Consider the following 23,382-nt stretch of genomic DNA (forward strand, 5'->3'; position numbering starts at 1 on the left):
TTGTATTTCATATCTCATCCTAATCCCCTGTTCTGCTAATAGCTCTTGAAAACCTACACTGTCATAGACTTTCTCCTTCCTTGTCCTGACAAATACCAGACATGAAAAAGTATGGTGCTACTCTGTACCAGACATGCAAACACAACACAGTTCATTAGTTAAAGTATATCATAATATCAAATGCTAAAGCCTCCCTGCATAAAAGCATTACCTGAAATAATAACCTGAATTACCTGAAATAATAAATTACCTTTGAAAGCTAATGGCAGGGGAGGACTAAGCCCTATGATTGAAACGAATGCTCAGGTCGGGAGACCTTTATTTCAGGTAATGCTCTTATGCCGGGAGGCTTTAACATTTGATATTATGACCAGAGGTAAATAGTTAGGGACCGCCATATGGGTTTTATCTTGACGTGGTATGGTGACTTATCAATCTTATGATCATAATTTCATAAATAAAAAAACCCTGTCTTTGTAAATACATGCATCTGCATAAATTACTTATATGACAAGGGACCAGGGAATTTGCATTGATCAATTTCTCTTCTTTTTCTCTATGTCTGTAGTTAATTTGGCCAGATCAGTAGCACTTCCATTGTATTTTAGTACATTTATATTTAGCCATGGAGTGCTCCCACAACCTTTCCTTTTTGCATTTCAATTTAGTATTTCATGTATGTTCCTGGCCCTGCAGAATTTTTTTAGTAGGCTTAATGTATGTTGAGAAAAAAATTAAATTACGGAAAGATCCCAGGTACATGGCAGATAACAGTTCACGTATGATTAAAGCTCTGTGGTTCTTAAGGCTCTTTGCATAATAATCTCACTCCCAAAATGTCAAGTGTACTAAATTGTGGTGTGAGTACTTATTGAAGGGGTCTTTCTTAGCTATGAATATGGTTTGTACTAAAGGAATCACTAAAATATAACTCAAAGGTGAACAACCAGCTTGAATGGCTGCCCCCATGGCTACACAGTAGCTTGTTTATATAAACTATAGTGGTCTTTCTGAAGAAAACATGACTTTTGCCAGTGCAGAGCAACAGTACATTATATTTTAATTACTTTGATAAACTTTCAGTTTTAGGTGTTACTGTTCCTTTATAAACAGAGGTGTCAGTCAGAGGAGTCTGAAGTGGAAGGATTTATGTATTAACTCCTCAGTATTGAAAAATAGGCCACTTTTTTACATCAGCGCATTCAGCTATACTTTTGATAGATGGGAGTCAGCGCTAAGATAAGCTTAGAGAGATAAGTACACAGCACCAGAATAATATAGTGTAGTATGTTCTATATTTCAATGGGCCACACTGACCCACTATTTACAATCACCAAATGTTGTTGTTTCATTAAATTACTCTGTAAAGTTCATATCCCCACCATCCTGAAACACCACATATATTAATTCTCTGGTGTGTACTTACAGAAAACACTCATATTCTGTGCAGATCAAATAAATCCAAGTTGATTTGCCAGATAGAGATCCCTGCTGTAGTTTAAAATATGGAGCACAGAATAGTGTGAAACAGTTTTATTACTTATGAAAGAATTTTTTAAAAATACACTCACAAGTGTGAAGGTTTCAATTGCATATCAAATCTCCATTGTAAAAGTCCGCCCAAGTGTTTGTTGGAGTCTGGGGTTACACAGTTGACCACAACCAGCGTTGTCCTGCTTTACCGTGTGTTGGCTCTGGGGGGCTTTGGGATGACGTCACTGCTCTTGCTCCTGACATGTTTCGCCTGAGTTCCGACTTCGGTTGCCATAGCGATGCGTCCGCATAGACTTCCTCGTTCCTATGTGCGTGCCTAGGCAACCCCCTGCCTGTCTATTCCGTTGAACTTGCCTGCTCCATCACAATAACTTAACAGCTAAAATACAATGAAATACCATACACAACTATGCCCACATTTAAGACCGATGTTTGCCTAACAAATTTTACTGAGACTGGTACATGCATACCTATATTGTCTTGAATGAATCAAAGATGAATCAAAGATTTCACCATTTTTTTTTTTAAACATTCACAATTTTTTTTAGATATTTACATTTTTAAATTCATTAATAAACCATCCTGATGAATTAATTTTATTTTTACTTAAATTAAGTTCTATTTATTTGATTTTAAATTAATTGATATGAATTAATTTAAATGAATTTACCATCCCTGATTTATATAACTGATTCATATAACACTGTGCATATTCTTAATATTCCACAAATCATTTCCATACAGTTCATTTACAGAGTATCACACTTGATTAACAGAATTTTATGTGGTTATACAAAAATGAATAATTTCCATTAATTTATACCACCTATCTTTAACATAAAAATGCTCTAAGATTAAAATCTATATTCAGACCTTTTGGTTCTAAGGTGCCCAGTGAGTGTATTCACCTACTCTCACAACGTGGGGTACTATTTACCACATCTCCTCCTCTCCATTTCTCATCTATCCTTTCTGTACCCCAGTAGGTTAAACCCCTAGGGTTTTTATCATGGGCTAACTTAAAATGCTTCGAAACACTATGTGATTCTTCTCCTTTTTCTATGTTATTTATATGTTCCCTGATTCGGTCCCGCAATTTTCTATTTGTTTTGCCAATATATTAGAGACCGCATGGGCATTGTAAACAGTAAATTATATTTTTTGTAGTGCATTTTATGCATTGGTGTATCTTATGCTCTTCTTTTGTTACAGTAGAAGTAAAATGTTTCTTTTTCGGTCCATATTTGCATGCTTTACTTAAAGCACAAGGGTAAAAACTGCCAACTCTTCTTTTTTATGTTATGCGTTTCCGCATAGTTCTTTGTAAGCATTTGTTTTAGATTATTTGCCCTTTTAAAAACCACTGTGGGTTTTTCTGGAATAACTTGTTTGAGATCCTCATCGCAATTTAGTACACTCCAATGTTTTTTGATTATCTTATCAATTTGTTTTGTTAGAAGGTCATATGTTGTTGAAAAAACGATGGTATCTTTTTCCTTTACATCCTTTTCTTTTCCTTTTAACCCTTTGCCTGCCAAGCACGTACGCTATACGTTCTGGCAGGAAAGGGCTCAGACTGCCAAACACGTACCTTGTACGTTGTTTGGTATTTCCTGCTTTCTAGTGTGATCTGCGGCTCGCAGGGGAAGGAAACAGCCGCAGATCACTTTGCAACCCCCTAGGCAACGAGCACCCGGTCCTCGATCCCCTGCTGGCCCCACCAATCGACCCCCCACCCGACCCCAAGATCCGCCGACTACCCACACACTTACCGTGTCGGGTTTCAGGCCACTTTTCGTTCTTCAGTGATCTGCGGCTCGCGCTGCTGGGAAAAGCCGCAGATCACTTGCCAGCCCCTTAGGCAACGAGCTCCGGGTTCTCAGTCGCCTGCTGGCCCCACGATCATTCCCCCACGTGACCCCCAAGCAGCGCCAACGTCAGCTGACACGTGGCTGCTTCTGGGGTAAAAAATCCTGTCTCCCAGCACCGCCCCCCTTCTTCTCTGCTGGTGCTGATCTGCCTGGGAGCCTTCCTGCTGCGGACCTCCAGTTGTGTTCGAGAGGGGGAGCCTTTGCCTATCCCCAGGTACAAAATTTACTTTATTGCACTTTGTTTTTATCAAACTTTTTTTTTTTTTACTTTTTTCAATTTCTCACTTCTTTCCCCCACTATATTTGTATATTTGTACATCCATATACCCACACCAATACTCACATATATACACACACCTTTGCAAGAGTATACACCTGCATAATTATATTTATTTGCTGTCATTTTATCATTTTCGCTTTTTCTGTGATTTTTTTTATTGAATATTCTGTTCTGTTTTGCTTATGTATCTTTAGTATAGTTTTGCTGTTTGGTGCTTTGGTATAGAAAGATATATTTTACTTTGTTTGATCCGTCAGAATATGTACTTTCCAAAAATATATGGTTTTCTAGGTTTTTTTTACAGTTTGGGGGTCTTACGGCACATAACGCTCAGTTGGGGCTCTCTTTTCAGCAGCAGAGTTGGCCGGCGTGAAAATTCATATGCACATTTTTCATTTTGGGTCCGTACACACCAAATACTTTGGTAAAGCTATGCATATTGGCCTTCAAACTATTCAGTAGACCTCTGATGTCCATATTTAGGGTGATTTTTCTTTGTACATAAAAAATTGTGTGAGATAAATGCGGAAAACTACAAAATTTTTAGGAGATTTTCAGAAATGTTGTATAAACCTCTATGTTTAGAAAAGCTTTGCAGTTTGGTAGTTTGGTGTAGAAAGACGTCTTTATCTTTGTTGGATTCGTCAGAATGCGTACTTTCCAAAAATATATGGTTTTGGGGGGTCTTTGCTTTTAGGAGGGTCTTGAGGCACATAATATGAAGTCAAGGGTCTATGTTCACAGAAGGAGAATCGGCATTTAGGGTCCGCACATGCCAGCTGCCTTGGTATATCAATGCATATTGGGCATCAAACTGTTCAGTAGACCCTTGGCATCAGTATTTATGGTGTTTTACAAGAAATTGGGTGAGATAAATGCGTCCAATTGCAATATCTTTAGGCAATTTTCAGAAATGTAAAAACTGTTGCTTTTATCGCCAAATTTAGGAAAGGCTTGCGACTTGGTACTTTGGAGTACAAAGACATGCATACCCAATTTGGATTTGTGGGAATGTGTAATTTCCAAAAATATATGGTTTTCTGGGGTGAATGTACTCTTTTCTGCCTTTGCTCCCCCCCAAAACTATGTATGTGATGATTTTTCAGTACCTGAAATGACAGACCATATGGGGGTCTTCATTTTGGGGCCGCTATATGCCACGTGCTTGGGTACACCTATACATATTGGGCATCAAACTGTTCAGAGGACCATAGGCTTTCATATTTGGGGTGATTTCTCTTGATACCTAAAAGTATGTGGGAAATACGATGCTGCATGGTGGAAATTTTGAGGTGATTTTTGGAAATGTCACCAAAATCACCAAATTCAGGAATGGTTTGCAGCTTGGTGCTTTGGAGTAGAAAGACATACATACCCAATTTAGATTTGTGGGAATGTGTACTTTCCGAAAATATATGGTTTTCTGGGGTGAACTTACTTTTTTCTACCTTTGCCCCCCTCAAAACGATGTAAATGTGTTGATTTTGCAGTATCTGAAATGACAGACCATATGGGGGTCTTCCTTTTGGGGCCCCTATATGCCACATGCTTGGGTACACCTATACATATTGGGCATCAAACTGTTCAGAGGACCCTAGGCTTTCATATTTGGGGTGATTTGTCTTGATACCTTAAATTATGTGGGTAATAAGATGCTGCAGGGTAGAAATTTTGAGGTGATTTTTAGAAATGTCACCAAAATCACCAAATTTAGGAATGGTTTGCGGCTTGGTACTTTGGAGTACAAAGACATGCATACCCAATTTAGATTTGTGGCAATGTGTACTTTCCGAAAATATATGGTTTTCTGGGGTGAACTTACTTTTTTCTACATTTGCCCCCCTCAAAACGATGTAAATGTATTGATTTTGCAGTATCTGAAATGTCAGACCAAATGGGGGTCTTCCTTTTGGGGCCCCTATATACCACGTGGTTTGGTACACCTATACATATTGGGCATCAAACTGTTTAGAGGACCTTAAGCTTTCATATTTGGGGTGATTTGTCTTGATACCTAAAAGTATGTGGGAAATACGATGTTGCAGGATGGAAATTTTGAGGTGATTTTTGGAAATGTCACCAAAAGCACCAAATTTAGGAATGGTTTGCGGCTTGGTACTTTGGAGTACAAAGACATGCATACTCAATTTAGATTCGTGGGAATGTGTACTTTCCGAAAATATATGGTTTTCTTGGGTGAACTTACTTTTTTCTACTTTTGCCCCCCCCCCAATACAATGTAAATGTGTTGATTTTGCAGTACCTGAAATGACAGAACATATGGGGGGGTTCTTCATTTTAGGGCCCCTATATGCCACATGCTTGGGTACACATATACATTTTTTGCATAAAACTGTTCAGAGGACCCCAGGCTTTCATATCTGGGGTGATTTGTCTTGATTCCTAAAAGTATGTGGATAATACGATGCTGCAGGGTAGAAATTTTGAGGTGATTTTTGGAAATGTCACCAAAATCACCAAATTTAGAAATTGTTTGCGGCTTGGTACTTTGGAGTAGAAAGACATGCATACCCAATTTGTATTCAGGGGAATGTGTACTTTCCGAAAATATATGGTTTTCTGGGGTGAACGTACTTTTTTCTACCTTTGCTGCCCCCCAAAACTATGTAAATGTGTTGCTTTTGCAGTACCTGAAATGACAGACCAAATGGAGGGGTTCTTCATTTTAGGGCCCCTATATACCACATGCTTGGGTACACATATACATATTTTGCATAAAACTGTTCAGAGGACCCCAGGCTTTCATATTTGGGGTGATTTATCTTGATACCTAAAAGTATGTGGGAAATACGATGTTGCAGGATGGAAATTTTGAGGTGATTTTTGGAAATGTCACCAAAAGCACCAAATTTAGGAATGGTTTGCGGCTTGGTACTTTGGAGTACAAAGACATGCATACTCAATTTAGATTCGTGGGAATGTGTACTTTCTGAAAATATATGGTTTTCTGGGGTGAACTTACTTTTTTCTACTTTTGCCCCCCCCCAAAACTATGTAAATGTGTTGATTTTGCAGTACCTGAAATGACAGACCAAATGGGGGTCTTGCTTTTGGGGCCCCTATATGCCACGTGCTTGGGTACACCTATACATATTGGGCATCAAACTGTTCAGAGGACCCTAAGCTTTCATATTTGGGGTGATTTATCTTGATACCTAAAAGTATGTGGGAAATACGATGTTGCAGGATGGAAATTTTGAGGTGATTTTTGGAAATGTCACCAAAAGCACCAAATTTAGGAATGGTTTGCAGCTTGGTGCTTTTGAGTAGAAAGACATGCATACCCAATTTAGATTTGTGGGAATGTGTACTTTCCGAAAATATATGGTTTTCTGGGGTGAACGTACTTTTTTCTACCTTTGCCCCCCACAAAAAGATGTAAATGTGTTGATTTTGCAGTACCTGAAATGACAGACCATATGGGGGTCTTCCTTTTGCGGCCCCTATATGCCACATACTTGGGTACACCTATACAAATTAGGCATCAAACTGTTCAGAGGACCATAGGCTTTCATATTTGGGGTGATTTCTATTGATACCTAAAAGTATGTGGGTAATACGAAGCTGCAGGTTACAAATTTTGAAGTGATTTTTGGAAATGTCACCAAAATCACCAAATTTAGGAATGGTTTGTGGCTTGGTACTTTGGAGTAGAAAGACATGCATACCCAATTTGGATTCAGGGGAATGTGTACTTTCCGAAAATATATGGTTTTCTAGGGTGAACGTACTTTTTTCTACCTTTGCTGCCCCCCAAATCTATGTAAATGTGTTGATTTTGCAGTACCTGAAATGACAGACCAAATGGAGGTCTTCCTTTTGGGGCCCCTATATGCCATGTGCTTGGGTACACCTATACATATTGGGCATCAAATTGTTCAGAGGACCCTAAGCTTTCATATTTGGGGTGATTTATCTTGATATCTAAAAGTATGTGGGAAATACGGTGTTGCAGGATGGAAATTTTGAGGTGATTTTTGGAAATGTCACCAAAATCACCAAATTTAGGAATGGTTTGCGGCTTGGTACTTTGGAGTACAAAGACATGCATACCCAATTTAGATTCGTGGGAATGTGTGCTTTCTGAAAATATGTGGTTTTCTGGGGTGAACTTACTTTTTTCTACTTTTGTCCCCCCCAAAACTATGTAAATGTGTTGATTTTGCAGCATCTGGAATTACAGAACTGATAGCTCAAATGGGGTGTCTACATTTTAGGGCCCCTATATACCACATGCTTAGGTAAACCTATACATATTGGGCATCAAACTGTTCAGTGGACCCCAGGCTTTCATATTTGGGGTTTAAATTGATAACTAATGATGTGTGGGAGATATGATGCTGTAGAGAGAAAGCTTTGAGGTTATTTAATTCACCAATTTCTATAAAACATAACTTTAGGAAACAATTGCAACTTGGTAGTTTGGAGTACAAAAATATATTTTCCCCATTTTTGATTCACCAGAATCTGTTCTTTCTAATAATGGGTAATTTCCTAGGGTAAACCTACTGTTAGCGGAATGTTTGGCCTTGAAATCAGAAGTATGTCGTTTGGGGAGCGGTGCTTTGGAAATTTGGTAGTGTACTGCTTGAAGATTTTGAGCTATGCAAGTGAGAAATTTCCCTAAAACTAAATATATTTGGTATTGCTGCGTTCAGGAGACGTAGACCTTTCTAAATCGGCTGTGTTCTAGTACATCAAATAAATTATGTTTCTGATATATGTGATTGTTCTTTGTGAAACATGATTTTTTTAATTTTATTAGACACTTAGAAACCTATATTTTTTTTTTACAGAAGTAGAATTACACCAAAATTCTTGCATATTTTGAAAGTTCAGGTTGTCCTGAAAAAAACAATATTTTGTTTTCCTGGGTAAACTAAAAGACCACCCAAGGAAAGGCCCTTAAAGTGAAAGAGTGCAAAATATCTAAAAACTGCTTGGCAGTAGATGTTCGCCTCTAGGACAAAAGGGCTGGCAGGGAAAGGGTTAAAAGATCCTGTCTATTTATATTCTGCACTTTCATAATTGATCTATCTAGCAGGATTTTCTTATATCCTCTTTCTTTAAAACTCTGTTTCATAAAATCCATTTGTTTTACTAATTAATTTTCCTCTGTACAATTCTTTTTCAGCCTACACATCTGCCCAAACGAGATATTTTAAATCCAGTGGGGGTGGCGGGTTACTCGCATTACATAATTATTAGAATCTACTTTTTTAAAAAATGTTTTAAAATTGACTTGGGCATTTTTTATATAATTCTCGGTCTAAAAATGGTATCATCTCTGTACTGTGGGTCAGGGACAATTCTAAATTTAGATTGTTTTGATTAAGATTACCCACAAAGTCTTACAATTCCTGTACCGTTCCTTTCCATATAACTATGATGTTGTCTATGAAGAGTCGCTATAGGGACAGGTTCCTACCAAGTCCCAAATTAAAGAGTATGTGGCATTCCTCCCAATAGCCCATATGTAAATTTGCATAACTCGGTGCAAACCTAGTCCCCATGATGGTCCCACTAGTCTGGAGGTAGTAGTTGTCCTCATACCAGAATAAATCATGTTCAAGGGTAAATTCAATACTTTTTTTAAAAAAAAAATTTGTAAATTGGGTATACTCTCATCACTCTCCAAAAAGTGGGCCGTGGCTTTCAACCCCTGGCTGTGCCTAATTGAGGTATATAGAGACTTAACGTCCAGAGTCGCCAATATATTTTCTTCCCAATCGAAATTTTGCATTATTCCTATTAGTTGAATAGAGTCCCTCAAGTACGTGGGGAGGGAAATTACATTTTTTGTAACATTACTTCAATATACTGAGATAGATTAGTTGTCAGAGACCCTTATCCCTGAAACGATTGTTCTCCCAGGGGGGTTATTTATATCTTTGTGATTTTTTGGAAAACAGTAAAATACTGGCAAAACTGGCGCTATATTTGCAAATATCTCCATTCTTCATAGTTTAAAATTCCCTCATTTTTAGCATTGTCCAATAAGCAACCTATTTTTTTATTGAATATTTCCATAGGGTTGGTTTTCATAATCTCATAGGTGTCTTTATGACTCAGAATAAGGAGCCAAACCCCTCCCTTATCTGCTTGTTTAAAAATAATGGATTCATCTTTCTTTAAATTATCGATTGCTATTTTTTCTTTTTTGGTCAAATTTAATTTTCCTTGTCTTTGTTTTCCGTTCATAATTATCTTGTAGTTGGAACAAGTCCCTCTTTATCAATTCCTCAAGTGTTTTTATATAATTCCCCTTTTCTTGGGTTGGTATGTATTCAGATTTCTTTCTCAGAGATGTATGGATATATTCTGAACCCTTTTTCTCAATTTGTGTTTGATAATTTTTCTCAATATGGTTATTCTTTATAAATGTCCCTTTCAACGATCATTTTCTTATAAACTTTTCTGTCTATAAACAATTCAAATTTGTTTGAAAAAGAGTTTAACATTAGCACCCAACAAAAATTCTTACTTCCACCTGTGTTAATTCCGTTTTACTCATTGAATAATCCTATTCCTGTTCCTGCTAGTGCCTTCTTGTTATGTTTCTTTCCCCCTTTGGTACCCCTCTGTGTGCCATTCTGTGTGTCCCTAATTGTTGTGTCCCCTCTTCTCTCCAGTGTCCTGTTTCCCCCCCCCCCATTTTTGGTGAGGTGCACTGGTTGCCAACGGTGTGTCTGGGATCGGAGTGTGAAATCTCACCTTGCTGCGGTTTCATTAAATTACTCTGTAAAGTTCATATCGCCACCATCCTGAAACACCACGTGTATTAATTCTCTGGTGGGTACTTACAGACGTTTACGCATATTCTGCGCACATCTAATAAATCCAAGTTGATTTGTCAGATAGAGATCCCTGCTGTAGTTCAAAATATGGAGCATGGAATAGTGTAAAATAGTTTTATTACTTCTAAAAGAATTTTTAAAAATACACTCACAAGTGTGAAGGTTTCAATTGCATATCAAGTCTCCCTTGTAAAAGTCTGCCCCATTTAAGACCATGCATACCTATATTGTCTTACATGAATCAATTTCCCTATTTTTTTTAGATATTCTTTATATTTTTTTATCTAAAAAATTTGCGAAATTTGCGTTGATTCATATAAGACAATATAGGTGTGCATGTACCAGTCTCAGTGAAATTTGTTAGGCAAACATTGGTCTTAAATGTGGGCATAGTTGTATATTGTATTTCATTGTATTTTAGCTGTTAAGTTATTGTGATGGAGTGAGAAAGTTCAACGGAATAGACAGGCAGGGGCTTGCCTAGGCATGCACATAGGAACGAGGAAATCTATGCGGACGCGTCGCTATGGCAACCAAAGTCGGAACGCTGGTCGTGGTCAGCTGTGTAACCCCAGACTCCAACAAACACTTGGGCGGACTTTTACAAGGGAGATTTGATATGCAATTGAAATCTTCACACTTGTGAGTGTATTTTTAAAAATTCTTTCATAAGTAATAAAACTGTTTCACACTATTCTGTGCTTCATATTTTTAACTACAGCAGGGATCTCTATCTGGCAAATCAACTTGGATTTATTTGATGTGTGCAGAATATGAGTAAACGTCTGTAAGTACCCACCAGAGAATTAATACACGTGGTGTTTCAGGACAGTGGGGTTATGAACTTTACAGAGTAATTTAATGAAACAACAGCATTTGGTGATTGTAAATAGTGGGTCAGTGTGGGCGACTGAAATATAGAACATACTACATTATATTATTCTGGTGCTGTGTACTTATCTCCCTAAGCTTATCTTAGCACTGACTCCCACCTATCAAAAGAAATTTCCGTTTGCTTTTACTCGAGGGAGAAAGTCTGTGAGTTGGAGAACAAGGGGACCCCAGAGACTTTGGATAATTTGTTATCAAGTTCATTCAGCTATACTGCTAAACAACAAAAATATAAAAATACATGCATATATACATGTAGTTCTCATTAGTCTTAAAGTACTCCTTCAACCCCTCCCTCACCTGATCCAATTTTGGAAAGATCGATTTTTGAACTGGAAGTCCCTCTGCTTTCTAGAAAGCCCATTATGGAAATCAAGCTCCAAAATCCATCATTGGAATAATATGAGGAAGGGGCTGAATAACCTGGCGAGCATAAAAGAGTTGGGAAATAGTTCCTCAGACTAGGGCCATTGAAATATAGAACATACTACACTATATTATTCTGGTGCTGTGTACTTATCTTCCTAAGCTTATCTTAGCACGGACTCCCATCTATCAAAAGAAATCTCCGTTAGGGTTTACTCGAGGGAGAAAGAGTCTGTGAGTCAGAAAACCAGGGGGACCCCAGGGACTTTGGATAATTTGTTATCAAGTACTTTCTACGTTTTTCTCCACATCCAAGAGTCTCTGGAAAAGTATGTATGTATTTAGACAAGAAAGACTTATAATTTGGACAATATTTTTAACTGGGAAAATACCCCACCAGTTGATGAAATTAACCTTTTTGATATTGAATTGTTTGACAATTTTGATGAATTGGAACAAATTATGACAAAAGAGCTAAGGTAATGGTGAGATAAGATTACCCTAAACAAATACTTAGAGAATAAGATTATCCCCAGGAGTTTAAGGTTAAAAAAGGAACCCACATTTGGAAAAGGGGATACAGAATGGGATGAAATTTTAAATACCGGTACATGCAAAATTAAACTTATACAACTAATAATTTAACAAAGAAATAAAGAACTGGATAGTTATAATAAAAAAAATTGAGGAACTCCAACATAAAACTAGAGGCCATTAAAGTTTTAAGTGAGTACTCTAATACAGAGGAAATAATGGTAGAAAGATTAAATAAAGTAGAGCTATTGATTATAGAAATAAAAAAAGGGAAATTTATAAGAGATCAAAATGATTATAAATATGGACAGATAAAAAGATGGGAAATTGACATAGAGAAATATATTAATAGGAACCCAGGAAGGCACATGGTGAGAGAACACAAAAAGATAACGTAAATAGAAAAAGGGAAGATTGTGTAAAAAAAACACATTGAAGTTAATCGGGAAAGAGAACAACATTTTTTAGAGGGAGGTCACAAAGGAACTCACAGGGAGAGAACATAGAGTTGGAAGGACAAAGTGGAATGGGAAGATTCAAAGAATGGAGAAAAGGTGAGATTTCACACTCAGATCCCAGACTCACCGTTGGCAATCAGTACACCTCACCAAAAACCGGGGGAGGGAAACAGGACACTGGAGAGAAGAGGGGACACAACAATTAGGGACACAAAGAACGGCACAGAGAGGGGTACCAAAGGGGGAAAGAAACATAACAAGAAGGCACTAGCAGGAACAGGAATATTCAATTTAAGTAAGAGAGAATTAACACAGGTGGAAGTAGGAGTTTTGAAAAAGGGGTTAACATTCGCACACACGTACAAACCAAACAAATTTGAAATGTTTATAGACACAGAGAAGTTTATAAGAAAATGATTGTTGAAAAAGACATTTATAAAGAATAACCATATAGAGAAAAATTATCAAACACAAATTGAGAAAAAGGGTTCAGAATATATCCATACATCTCTGAGAAATCTGAATACATACAAACCCAAGAAATCTGAATTCATACCAACCCAAGAAAAGGGGAATTATGTAAAAACATATGAGGAATTGATAAAGAGGGACTTGATCCAATTACAGGATAATTATGACCGGAAAACAAAAAGACAAGGAAAATTAAATTTGACCAAAAAAGAAAAAATAGCAATCGATAGTTTAAACAAGCAGATAAGGGAGGGGGTTTGGTTCTATGGAAATATTCAATAAAAAATTAGGTTGCTTATTGGACAATGCTAAAAATGAGGGAATTTTGAAAGATGAAGAATGGAGATATTTTCGAATAAAGCGTCCAGTTTTGCCAGTATTTTACCGTTTCCCAACCCCCCTGGGAAACCAATCGTTTCAGGGATAGGATCCCTGACAACTAATCTATCTTAGTATATTGACATAATGTTACAAAAAATGTAATTTCCCTCCCCACAAACCTGAGGGACTCTAGTCAACTAATAGGAATAATGCAAGATTTCAAGTGGGAAGAAAATATGATACAGGCGACTCTGGATGTTAAGTCTCTATATACCTCAATTAGGGACAACCAGTGGTTGAAAGCCACGGCCCACTTTTCGGAGATTGATGACAGTATACCCAATTTACAAAAAAATTATTGAATTTACCCTTGAACATGATTTCTTCTGGTATGAGGACAACTACTACCTCCAGACATGTGGGACCACCATGGGAACTAGTTTTACACCGAGTTATGCAAATTTACACATGGGCTATTGGGAGGAATGCCACATACTCCGTAACAAAAACAAATTTAGAATTGTCCCTGATTCACAGTACAGAGATGATACAATTTTTAGACTTAGAGAATTATATAAATAATGCCCAAGCTAATTTTAAAACATTTTTAAAAAAAGTAGATTCTAATAATTATTTAATACCAACGGGTAACCGCCACCCCCACTGGATTTAAAATATCCCGTTTGGGCACATGTGTAGGCTGAAAAAGAATTGTACAGAGGAAAATTAATTAGTAAAACAAATGGATTTTATAATACAGCATTTTAAAGAAAAAGCATATAAGGAAAGCCTACTAGATAGATCAATTAAGAAAGTGCAGAATATGAATAAACATATAATCCTCTAGCAAAACAAATTGATAAATAATCAAAAAACATTGGAATGTACTAAATTGTGATGAGTATCTGAAACAAGTTATTCCAGAAAAACCCACAGTTGTTTTTAAAAGGGCAAATAATCGAACACAAATGCTTACAAAGAACTATGCGGAAACGCATAACATAAAAAAGAAGAGTTGGCAGTTTTTACCCTTGTGCTTTAAGTAAAGCATGCAAATATGGACCGAAAAAGAAACATTTTACTTCTACTGTAACAAAAGAAGAGCATAAGATACACCAATGCATAAAATGCACTACAAAAAATATAATTTACTGTTTACAATGCCCATGCGGTCTCTAATATATGTGGAAACGCATAACATAAAAAAGAAATGTAAAAGAGAAGAGTGGGCAGGTTTTTACCCTTGTGCTATATGTAAAGCATGCAAATATGGACAGAAAAAGAAACATTTTACGTCTACTGTAAAAGAAGAGCATAAGATGCATAAAATGCACTACAAAAAATGTAATTTACTGTTTACAATGCCCATGTGGTCTCTTATATATTGGCAAAACAAATAGAAAATTGCGGGACCGAAAATTAGGGAACATATAAATAATATAGAAAAAGAATCACATAGGGGCAAATTCACTAAGACGCGAAGCGCCGAACGCTAGCGTTAATTCGCTAGCGTTTGGCATTTTCGCTACTGCGCAAATTCACTAACGAACGCTGGCGTAGTTTCGCTAGTGTTACTTCGCAACCTTACGCCAGGCGAATCTTCGCTAGCGACGAAACTACGCAAATTCACTAACTTGCGCAGTGTACTGAACGCTACCTTTTACGCTAGACTTCCTTCGCCACCTCAGACCTGGCGAAGCGCAATAGAGTAGATAGGGATAGTTTCAAAAAAAGTCAATTTTTTTTCTAAGTCCCAAAAAAACGCTGGCATGTTTTCTACATGATGGCTGATAGGCTGAAAATGATCGAAAAATTTTTGGGGCTCCCCTTCCTCCCCCCTACATTTCCTGACTCATGGCAACTTACCTAGACAGTGGGCACATGTGTAGGGCAAAATAAAATTTTTATTTGGTGATTTGAAGGTTTTCTAGGCATTTGTAGTGCAGATAGGTGTTCCTCCATTGAAATTTGAATTTCGCGCCGTATGCAAATTAGCCTTCGCTAGCGTAACTTCGCTTTATATAGCGAATCAACGCTAGCGCAACTTCGCAACCTTATGCTACCCCTGTGCGCAACTTCGGATTTAAGTGAATTTGCGGAGCCCTGGCGAAACTACGCCTGGCGAAGTGCGGCGAAGTTGCGCCTGGCGCAACTTCGCATCTTAGTGAATTTGCCCCATAGTGTTTCGAAGCATTTTAAATTAGCCCATGATAAAAATCCTAGGGGTTTAGAAGGGATAGATGACAAATAGAGAGGAGGAGATGTGGTGAATAGTACCCTACATTGTGAGAGTTGGTGGATACACACACACTGGGCACCTTAGAACCAAAATGTCTGAATATAGAGTTTAATCTTAGAGCTTTTCTTTTTATTGAATTTTGTACAGGAATAAAATAATAATGTACCAGAAATAAAATGAATTAGAATAAAGGAAAGGGAAGAAAAAGAAAGGAGAGAAAAGAGGAAGGAAGTATAGAAAGAAATGGGAGAAGGAGAGGGGGGGGTCGGACTGGAATCAAGCTCAATAATATAACATGTTTTTAATACACACAGTTCTACAACACATGGGGGCTATTGGTTTCAGAGTTAAGCACCCAAATCATCCATATATCTATGAACTTGTCTGTACATCCTCTGGCAAAATATGCGGCTTTGTAGCAAGGCAGGGCCTTATTGATTAGTTCTTTCCAGGTTTCCAATGTCGGAATGTCCGGTCTGTTCCATTTCAAGATTATTTGTTTTCATGCATAGTACAGTAGCAGTTGGAGTATAGACCTGCTTTCTGCAGAGTTTACCAGACCAGACCATATGTATCCAGGATCCCGGATGACCACATCCGCATGTACAGTTAAAAACTCTAGTAGGAGTTATGCGATGAAGGGTTCAGGGGTTAGATAGGAGCAATGCAAACAATTTACTTGGATTAGTTTATCCCTGCTTGCTATTGTTTGTTGCCATAAGACTTCCGACCATTTATCAGGATCTAGTTCTACAATATCCTGGAGCCATTTGTTGTAGCAATTGAGCACTTGCTTTTCCTACTTGGCTTGAAAGATCTGGTATATAGTGGAGAGTGGTTTAGGTACTTCCTGCATCTGTAGATTAGTTTCCAGAGGAGTGGCTTGGATTGTGATCTGTGGAGTCAAACATTGCGCCTGTGCAAGCATGCCTGTAAGCACTGGAAATGTATAGATTGTCTCAGTTGGTAAGATGTTTGGATTTGTTCAGGTGTTAGGAGTTGGCCTTCGGAGTATAAATCTTTCACAAATTTGAAACCGGCATTGGCCCACAAATGATAATCTGGTATGTCCGCCATAGTGGTGCATGACGTGTATGTAATGTTTGTCCTTTGGGCATAAAAATCTTCTGTGCTGCCTTCCAGGCTTTAATAGTAGTTACCATAGATCTGGTTACTAGTAGGTGTGCCTCCCTTCCCCTATACACCAACAGCCTCAGGGCCTCTCTGGATCCTAGAATGGCAGCTTCTAAAGTTACTGCCGAATTTGAGCAATCAGACTCAAACCATCAATGAGAAGAGACCAAAACTGCTGCCAGGTAGTAGTGGTAGATGTTTGGCAATGCTAGGCCACCAGCCTGTGGTGAACGTTGCAGCGTGGTAGCACTTATCCGTGGTGTATTGTTAGCCCATATAGAGGTAATCATAACTGACGTTACCTGGATGAAAAAAATGTTTGGCAGGCTTATAGGTGTATTTCTAAAAGCATTCTAAAAGCATACAGAAACGTAAGTATCTTTACCAGATTAAGTCTTCCATATAGGACAGAGGAAGTGAGGACCACTGTGAGAATTTACTTTTCATGTCTATAAGGATAGGGCCAACATTAAGTTTCCTGTATTGGGTTATATCTTGTGAGACCTAGATTCCCAGGTATGTGAATGAATCTACCCATTGAAGTGGTGAGTAAGTGGTTTTTGGCCTCAGCATCCAATGCAAACAGTATTATTTTATTCCAGTTCATTTTAAGACCAGAATATTTTTAATTTTGGTTAATGACCTTCAATAAGTTAAAGTTTGGTCTGGGTTGTCTAGGAACACTAATAGGTCGTCAGCATAGAGTGCATAGACAGTTTTTCTGAGAGGCTAGTAAATCGCCTAATCTCTGGAGTGGTCCGTATTATTTCAGATAGAGGTTCCATTGCTAAGCAGAATAGAAAGGGGGATAACAGGCATCCTTGTCTAGTGCCCCGTAATGCTGGGGAAAGCATATTGTTGGCCCTAATTTGTGCTGTGGGGGAGTGGCATAATGCTTGTAGCCAACAGAGGTACCGGGGACCAAAGCCAAATCTCTGCAGGGTCTGCCAGAGGAAGGGCCATTTGACTGAGTCGAAGGCCTTTTCCGCATCTAAAGCTGCTATATCTCTGGTTGTTGTGTTGTAGCCCTTGAGGGTATAAACCCAGTTTGATCTGGATGTATTAGATCTTTCATGTACGGCTTGAGCCTGTTTGCCAAGACCTCAGCTAATATTTTTGCATCAAAATTTATTAGTTATATTGGGCGGTATGAGGAGCATTGTAGCATATCTTTACCTTTTTTTGTGTATTATCGAGATGTAGGCTTTTGACATGGAATCCGGAGTGGTACCTCTGTTTGCTATCTCGTTTAATAGTGCAGTCAATGGGGGACCTATCCTTAGAAGATGATGTTTGTAAAATACAGCCGGGAGGCCGTCTGGGCCAGGGGCCTTACCAGCTGGGGAAGCTTTCACAGCCTCCTCGACTTCCTCCAGTGCTATGGGAGAATCCAGAATACTTTGAAAGTTTTCAGATAGGTATGGCAACTGAGTGGCTCCCAAGTATGTTAAGATTTCAGCGTCTGTTTGTTCAGTTTTAGAGGTATATAGATCCTGATAAAATTGTTTGAATGTGTCAACTATCAGGCGAGGTTGTATGATCAGATCTCCGGCAGTGTTTTTTATGAGAGGAATTGTGGTGGCATTTCTAAAGGGAGCTTGCTATAATGTACTCCCGTGAGAGTGTCTAAGGTTGGGTGGAGCACTGCGTTAAAGTCCCCAAGTAGTAGGATTGGAGAAGGGATCAGTTCAGTTAGTAGTGTAGTGATGTGGGGTAAGATTTGTGTGTCTGTTGCTGGAGATATATATATATATCTCTATCTATCTCATGAGGCCATTGACTTGCGCTTGTACTATAACATAACGCCCATTAGGATCTTGCTTGGCCTGTACTACCTGGAAACTTACGTTTTTGTGCACTAAAATTGCGACCCCCCTAGGATATATTGAGTAAGTAGCTTGAAAGGTCCTGCCTACCCAAGCCCTTTTGAGTGCCATAATCTTTTGCCCAACTAGGTGGGTTTCTTGCAAAAGTAGGATATCTGGTTTGTGCTTTTTAATGAAGTCAAATACTAGGGTGCGTTTCAGTTTGGTGCCTAGCCCCCTAACATTCCAACTGACTATCTTTATGTCTGCCATTTATGTATTGTGTGTGTTTTGGGAGCCACTCCATTCCCATGCCCAACATAGTGTCCATCTCCCCCCTCGGGGTTACACCAGCAAGATGATAGATAGAAGGTAGATGAGGGAAGGGAGGAAATAGGCAGTGTGCAGAAAGAAAAGTATATAAGGACATTTGAGTATCCTGGTACAATACTTCAATCAATAAAAAAAGACAAAACAGCAAAAAGCAAATACAGGAAAAAAAAAAATCGCAGTTGTCCCGTATACCCCAGAGGAGTCTTGCCTCTTCCTTCGAATTCCCCCCCTCCCTGACCCTTCTGGAACATGAAGAGTCCCTGTTCCCTAAACTAACTGGCCTAAGCAGGAGGCACCCCGTAACTAACTAGGAACTTGCTACTAACTGAAAGAGTTTGGCTACAGCCTAATGGAAACATTACCTATCTTGCAGTGTTAGTTGTATTTACTTGACTTTTCCTTGTTACTGCCAGGATTAATTTCAGTGGAGAAATAATACATCTTGCTGGTCTGCCGTTTTAGCGATTTTCCAGCCATTGCCCGACCTCTTCTGGGTCAGTGAAAAAACACACCTGTTGACAGTCGATCATACAGAGCCTGCTTGGATACATCATGCTGTATTTTATGCCTTTACCTCTGAGCTTCTTCTTTACATTCTGAAATGTGCGGCGTTGCCTTTGTACTTCAGCCGTGAAGTCAGGATAAAATTGTAGTGTAGTGTATAGGTATTTAACTTCCCCTTTTTCTAGGCTGCCAGTAGGATAGCGTCTCTATCTCGGTAGTTTAGAAGACGTAGCATAAACGGCCGAGGTGTAGCCCCGGGTACTTGCCTTGTGGGGATCCTGTGGGCCCTTTCGACTGTGTATGCCTTTGAAAGGGATATGGGAGCAAGCAGTTCTTTTAGCAGATTCTCTATAAAATCCACCAGAGTCAGTCCCTCAGCCCCCTCTGGCAGACCGATAATGTGCACGTTGTTTCTAAGAGTTCTGTTTTCTGCATCTTCTGCCCTTTGAGTAAGCAGCTTCACTTGGTGCAGCAATTCTGCTATAGCAGGCTGCTGTTGATGTAAGGAGTCCTCAGCCTCACTCGGCCCGAAAAAGTGAGATTTCAGTCTGGATCTCGATTCGGAGATCATCAATTTTTGCCGATATTGCTGTCTATGTCATTCACGAATGGCTTCTAAGAGCATGTTAGATTCAGGCGAGACATCAGTTGCACGCGCTGGATCCTGGCCAGAGGCTTCAGAAATGGTAGTTACCGTTACTGCGTCAGCACAGGCCCCATGTTTTTTCAAGATGCGTTGCCTCCACCCTGGCGTTGTGGTTTAGGAGCCGCTTGCAGGAACCGTGACCGCCAATTTCGGTTTCGGACACTCATAGATTGACTGTGCCGGCTTTCACCAAGGTGTTGAAGAATAAATGGCAGCAGATGGTTACGCTGGGATAATGATTAAGGATGGGTTCCGTGCGGAGCTCTAGCCAAACACGTCCTCCCTGTTGCCATACATAGCCACGCCCCCCCAATCTTAGAGCATTTTTATGTTAAAGATAGGTGGTATAAATTACTGTAAATTATTCATTATTGTATAACCATATAAAATTATATAAATCAAGTGTGATACTCTGTAAAAGAACTGTATGGAAATTATTTGTGGAATATTAGGAATATGCACAGTGTTATATGAGTTATATAAATCAGGGATTAAATCAATTAATTTAAATTAATCCATATCAATTAATTTAAAATAAAAAAAATAGAAATTAATGTAAGTACAAATAAAATTAATTAAGCAGGATGGTTTATTAATGAATTTAAAAATGTAAATATCTAAAAAAAAAAATTGCAAAACCATTGATTCATATAAGACAACCTATATTGTCTTATATGAATCAACGGTTTTGCAATTTTTTTTTAGATATTTACATTTTTAAATGAATGTACCAGTCTCAGTGAAATTTGTTAGGCAAACATCATTAAACAAGGCATAGTTGCTTATTGTATTTCATTGTATTTTAGCTGTTAAGTTATTGTGATGGAGCTAGCAAGTTCAACGGAACAGACAAGCAGTGGGTTGCCTAGGCGACACGCACGCACATAAGAACAAGGAAGTCTATGCCGACGCATCGCTATGGCAACCAGGCTCCTTTAGAGAGAGTGTGATATGTGCTGAAGCCTCTGAAGAAGTCGGAACTTTGAAGAAACGCGTCAGGATCAAGCTCACTGACGTCATCCCAAAGCGCCCTGGAGCCAACACACGGTAAAACAGGACAACGCTGGTCGTGGTCAGCTGTGTAACCCCGGACTAAAACAACAAACACTTGGGCGGACTTTTACAAGGGAGACTTGATATGCATTTGAAACCTTCACACTTGTGAGTGTATTTTTAAATTTTTTTTTATAAGTAATAAAACTATTTAACACTATTCTGTGCTCCATATTTTTAACTACAGCAGGGATCTCTATCTGGCAAATGAACTTGGATTTATTTGATGTGCGTAGAATATGAGTAAACATCTGTATGTACCCACCAGAGAATTAATACACGTGGTGTTTCAGGACGGTGGGGATATGAATTTTACAGAGTAATTTAATGAAACAACAGCATTTGGTGATTGTAAATAGTGGGTCAGTGTGGGCGACTGAAATATAGAACATACTACACTATATTATTCTGGTGCTGTGTACTTATCTCCCTAAACTTATTTTAGCGCTGACTCCCACCTATCAAAAGAAATTTCCGTTTGCTTTTACTCGAGGGAGAAAGAGTCTGTGAGTTGGAGAACAAGGGGGACCCCAGAGACTTTGGATAATTTGTTATCAAGTTCATTCAGCTATACTGCCAAACAACAAAAATATAAAAATACATGCATATATACATGTAGTACTCATTAGTCTTAAAGTACTCCATCAACCCCTCCCTCACCTGATCCAATTTTGGAAAGATCGATTTTTGAACTGGAAGTCCCTCTGCTTTCCAGAAAGCCCATTATGGAAATCAAGCTCCAAAATCCATCATTGGAATAATACGAGGAAGGGGCTGAATGATTTGGTGAGCATAAAAGAGTTGGGAAATAGTTCCTCAGACTAGAGCCAATCTATCATGGGTTACTTTCAATCCATGGAATTGTGTATGAAATATATGAATTATTTTGGCAGTGTAGCATATGCACCTTATTTACATAAGCCCAAGTAAATGAGCTCATATAAATATTTATTAAAAGATTTGACTGAAACAACTTGACTAAAACAACTTGACTCAGAATTACACACACATTTGAATACATTTGGGAGTGAACTTATTCTGCAGAGAGAAAATAAATCAATAACTATAATTAACTATATTTATAAATAATTACAGAATTTTTCAATTTAGGATGGCCTACAACAGGCAGATCTGCAAAAACAAAGGATAAAACTTGTCAACACTAGAGACATGTTTGTGATCAATCAAAGCTCAACCGCTTTCAGCTTTCCACTTTCAGCTTTCCACTTTCAGCTTTCCGCTTTCAGCTTTGAGACTTAAATGTGGCGACAAAACAGGGATATGACCTGCAATGTGATTAAAGTAGCAGCTTGCAATATTGTCATCAAAACCATGTTGGAATGACTGCCATAGAAGCAAATGGAAAACTTATGATATGATTAACTGGTGTGTTAATAGTCATTTGGGGGTGAACCCAAAACCCTGAATTTGGGTGGTTTCAGTTATAGAATAAGTCTATTGGTTTAGGTTCACGATGGTGGCGGGTCTGTCAGAGAACAGCTGGACCTGTCACCTTAGCCACTGCACCTGCCCCTTAGCTTAACATGTAACCCTTCCCCTCAGTAATTAATTTGGAGGGGACTCTACCCCTCTGTAAAATCGGCAGAGCAGAAAGGAAGGATTTAGGCATTGGTAGACTCGGGAACATTTTCTCTGACCCGTGCATCACTAATGCCATAAGTACCTCAAATAATGATAATTAGACATTTTCCTTAAAAAGAAGTAAAGTGGTATGGATAAAAATGTGGAAATGGATTCCCCCAGATCTACAATACAGCAACATATGATATGATATATGTATATGCTATATATATGATTTTCCAAGAAATGACAGGACCCCATTTTATGAGTTAACAGAGCTCTACAACATTCAAATTCTCAGAAATAATTATTTTCATAAGTCACTTGGTGTACTAAACCTCTTAAAGGAAAAGTATAGCTTCAGAATGAATGCTTAACTAACAGATACTGTAACAATAAATATTACCCTTTTTCATAAGCTACCATTTTTGGATGGTATGTGTGTTCCCTCAGAGATCACCTCACAGAAGATAATGAAGCTTTAACTGCAACATGAAGTACTGGAGTAAAATACAGAGCTCTGTCCATTCATTGACAGATGTACCCTAGCATGAATGTGTACGTTGGTTTGTTTGTTTGTACA

At 38.4% G+C, this 23,382-nt stretch overlaps 1 protein-coding gene across 1 annotated transcript in view; it reads right to left on the bottom strand.

Moving 5' to 3' along the window:
- Positions 1-23,382, bottom strand: part of reps1.L (RALBP1 associated Eps domain containing 1 L homeolog) — a 187,967-nt gene that overhangs the window by 80,178 nt on the left and 84,407 nt on the right. The window lies entirely within an intron of this gene.

Source organism: Xenopus laevis, chromosome 5L (assembly GCF_017654675.1).
Source record: "Xenopus laevis strain J_2021 chromosome 5L, Xenopus_laevis_v10.1, whole genome shotgun sequence".
Taxonomy (NCBI): Eukaryota; Metazoa; Chordata; class Amphibia; order Anura; family Pipidae; genus Xenopus; species Xenopus laevis.